Raw genomic sequence first — 4,062 nt, 5'->3', positions numbered from 1 at the left:
CTATGCCCTACAACTTTTCTATTGAAACATTTTGCGTGACACCTACCGTTGAAAAAATAAATTTTCCAAAACGGCACAAAATCGTTCGATTTTTCTAAAATGTAGTAACCAAAGCCTTCCATACCTAACAAATAAACCCTGAAAATTTCAGAACCCTAGCATAAATACATTTTGAGAAAAATGGCCTGATCGAGCAAATTGAGACAACCTGTATATACATATAGAGTAGTTTCACTCTGTAGTTTTCCCAATGGCCGGCATTTTGGGAGGGGTTTTGTCTTTATCGGAAAAAGCATGGGTGACGTCGTATCAGTATCACGTGAAACTGAAACCAATGTATATATACATATATAACAGAAACTAAACTGGAAAAGAGTCCTAAATAAAAGAGATTTGCAATAAATTTAATAAAGACTATGTTCAAGTTAACAGCGAAAATTTGGATGTAACTATAGCTTCTATTTTCACGATCAACAGATGACATTCTCTTCCTATAGAGAGAGCCTGCAAGTGCAAAGAGAGCCGTGTGTCTTGCCCTTTGGCTAAGAAAAGATATGTCATGGTTTTTCTTCCAATAACAATAAATTCTAATAGGCCTTTCTATAAAGAAACATGGCTGTTTTAATGTAACTCTTAAGTCTTTTTTTTTACTACCAGCCCTTACTCGACTTGTGTGGAGCATCAGATTTTCATTAGGCATGTCAAAACAATATAAAGCTTCGTGTTTTATGGGTAATTCTACCACGGATTAATGAGGTTAGTTAATTCATGATTCTACTTTAAACAAAAAGTTTTAAAAAAATGCGTCTTATTGTTTGCTCGAAGACCTATCGGTACGAGCTATTTTTAAGTTTTTAATTTTCTTCAAATTTGTTTAGTGTTTAGCTTTTTTATCCCATATAATGGACTAATCTACTTTTTCGCCTTTTTTTCATCCTAAAACAATGCAGACTATGATAGATAGAATTTAGTATATGACTTATATAACATTAATGAAATTCATCAAGATAATTAGCTTACATAGACCGTTGCCAACTACTTTAACCGTTTAATTTCTTTAATATTCATACAACATTTTTAATTTAACATATAAAAAATGCAAAATAATTAGGTTATAACTCATTATGAGTACTAATTTATAAATAAATAAAAACTAATAAAATAAATCTGCACGAGCTAGTTACAATAACGTAGCAGACGTCTATCGTATTGAAAATCAACGCCATTAATTTGAAAAATATGGTGCCGTATCTTTTTCTAGATTTTGATCTTACAGCCCTAGTATTTTATCCATGGCTAAATGCGCGTGATATTAAAAACTGGTTTAAATTTTTCGATTAGAATAGAAAAAATTCATAACTAAACACGCGTACTCCTTTACAATTTAAAATTTCCTCAGTTTAAAGTTACAGTTTCAAGGCTCAAATTTAAGGGAAGGGTTTTAAAATATATAGCTGGTGAGGAAAATCGATGGAAATTATTTTATAAATATATTACGCTTTTGAAACATTTTCAATATCTGCGCCTTAATTCAACCTTTCAACTGCTTTGATATATATATATATATATATATATATATATATATATATATATATATATATATATATATATATATATATATATATATATATTCTCTAAAAATATCCCTTCGAGCAGACTTCAAAACAGTGGCAGTCCGGGGCTCATTTACTCCCAAAACCAATGCTGGGACCATCGAAAAAATCTTTCAAAGCAGCTCGAATGGCCCCCAATTTAAATCTGAAACGTTTATAGAAAATTTGTTAATACATTTTATATACATCTAATTCTTAAACTTTTTTCTTTAAATAGTTTATTAATTTTCATCACCCATTTTACTAGCTCACGGGTCAGTGACCCTCACCAAATGTAGTCACGATTTAATAATTAATAAACATACGCATCCAATCTCCAGCCCAAAAAGAATACATATAAATTTTAAATAATTTTCTATCTAAATAGTGTAATCACCAATAAGTATAAGCAAAATAATCCTTTCTGAATCCAAGCACTTGGTCGCGGATTATTCTAATCTTAATCATATTAAGCTTCTCTTCGGTTAGAACTTTTCCAAATTCGTCGACGACAAACTGGCGCTATCTCTTATTATGATTGAAAAATGTCGATTAATTGACAGTATTATCTTTCGTCCACCATTGTTGTCCGTAGTTGTTTTTCAATTCTTTTTAGGGAGCTTAGCCACGTTCACACTTTGCCTTGATATCGATTCAAACCGTTTCGAAGGAGTTGTGTGAACCAGGCCAAATCATTTTAAACCAATTCAAACCGTTTTCTAGCGCTTACACGCGAACATACAGTTTTAAACTTTATTCTGAAATCGAATGGTTCTATCCCTGCATTGTTTTTAGTTTTGTCGGCAATAACAGAATATAAGCCATATATTTTCATATACTTCCCACTAGATATTGAGATAGGTTTAGATTTAAAACTTGCGCATTAAAGTGTTTGTTGCACGAAAAATCGATAGTAATAAAAACGAATGAATGCGGGCTTGTTTTGAAGCCCAGGACGTTCTCTTTCCAAAAATGTCATTGTCGAAACCAATTTCCAAGCCTAAGTGTATTAACTTTGAGTCCGAAACTGACCTTTTTCGCTCCCCAAAATCCCTAAATTTTCGGCGAATTTCTCTCCTCCGTAGCACGAGCAATTTGGGGCAAATCAAAGCTGTAGTTTTATTCCTAAAGTAGAAGGAACTGAAGTGGAGGGATTCTGTTTACTTGTAGAAGTTTTCAAACCAGAGGTTTTTAATCATAATATTAGGCTTATTATCGAAATAAAAAATATTTTATGCGGCGCGCGCTACCCGACGTTTTAAGAAGAATTTAAAAGGAGACTTCGGTTTCATATCGTTTTTCTACTACGTAGGCTTGTGTATGCCTATTTCAATTACTACTGCGTCGGACTTTTTCCTGGGTGTTAAATCAACCTGCTTTTAATCCCAGATGTAAAGAAATGTATTACAGACAATTAGCCAATGATACGCTTCGCATTTTCTGACGTCATGGGTGCCGAGAAGAATTTTAGAAGTCTGGAAATTCGCGGAAAACTCGATTTCCACCATTTCGACTTCTTTTTATAATAATTCAAAGACCACTTAACCGATTTGATGAAATGTTCTGTACTTGCTATAAAATGTTTGCTCTTTCTAATGAATCATTAATTAGCCATAGCTAAAATTTCGTGCAACCAACACTTTAAGGCTTTTTTTTAAGTTCGCTGTTGTAAAAAATCAAAAACTTCACTTGATTTCAACTAATAAATTTTCGACTGAGAGAGACTGGAAATAGGTGACTAGCTCGATTTGCTCAACAAAATGAAATGGAAATAACATTGTCGATAAGTTGAACTGACCAATACAAAGCGTTAAAATAGGGGCGAACTAACGAAGATATGAAAGCCCGAAATGCAAGTGTTCAGTTGCTTCCTATTCAACTCTACTCATACTAGCGGTCTAGCCCACCTAGTGCCCGCCCAGAAAACGTCAACAAAGAACACCATCGCCCACACAATTATCCGGATATTGGCGTGGTATGTCTAGCTTTCTCTACACGTAGGTCAAATAGTTGGCTTCCGAAAACGGACCTGAATTCACGGCGCTAGCTAAGCTGTGCATAGAAAGCAGATTGGTAACGTTTTTCGGGTTCCGAGTAATCTCGGCTTTTTTCTTGGAATTTTACGATTTCAACATAAGCCGAAATGGAGTGGCGCATTTTCATACGTCAATGGGTAATCGATATTTATAAAAAAAACATTAAATAAATTATTAAAAAACAATAAATAAATTTTAAATGAGCCAAAATTTGGAGGCCCAAGTAGGCCTCGAAATTTTCAACATAGACCAGTGCCTATACTTGCGAGGATTTCAAATTTCAGTGATTTTAGGAATTGGAAATTGGATTTTGGATATCAGAAAGGAAATTTTGCTCTTTTCAGATTGGATTTCGTGCTGATTTCTGGATTTTTATGTTGATTTGGATATTTTACGGTTGAAATTATGATTTTCAAAGTGATTTTTAGATTCCA

General features: G+C 33.3%; 1 long non-coding RNA gene across 1 annotated transcript; it reads right to left on the bottom strand.

Annotated features, from left to right (window-relative positions):
* Window positions 1-391: 391 nt before the first annotated feature.
* LOC149933500 (uncharacterized) lies at window positions 392-699 on the bottom strand. Its single transcript, XR_016472756.1, has 2 exons — window positions 665-699; window positions 392-600 (listed from the first exon to the last, which is right to left on the bottom strand). It is a non-coding gene; the product is annotated as an uncharacterized LOC149933500 (long non-coding RNA).
* Between the last annotated feature and the right edge of the window lie 3,363 nt (window positions 700-4,062).

This window comes from Leiobunum rupestre, chromosome 8, assembly GCF_980474605.1.
Source record: "Leiobunum rupestre chromosome 8, qqLeiRupe1.1.hap1, whole genome shotgun sequence".
NCBI lineage: Eukaryota > Metazoa > Arthropoda > Arachnida > Opiliones > Sclerosomatidae > Leiobunum > Leiobunum rupestre.
The sequence above is the reverse complement of the archived record's forward strand: the minus strand, read 5'-3'. Positions and strand labels throughout refer to the sequence as shown.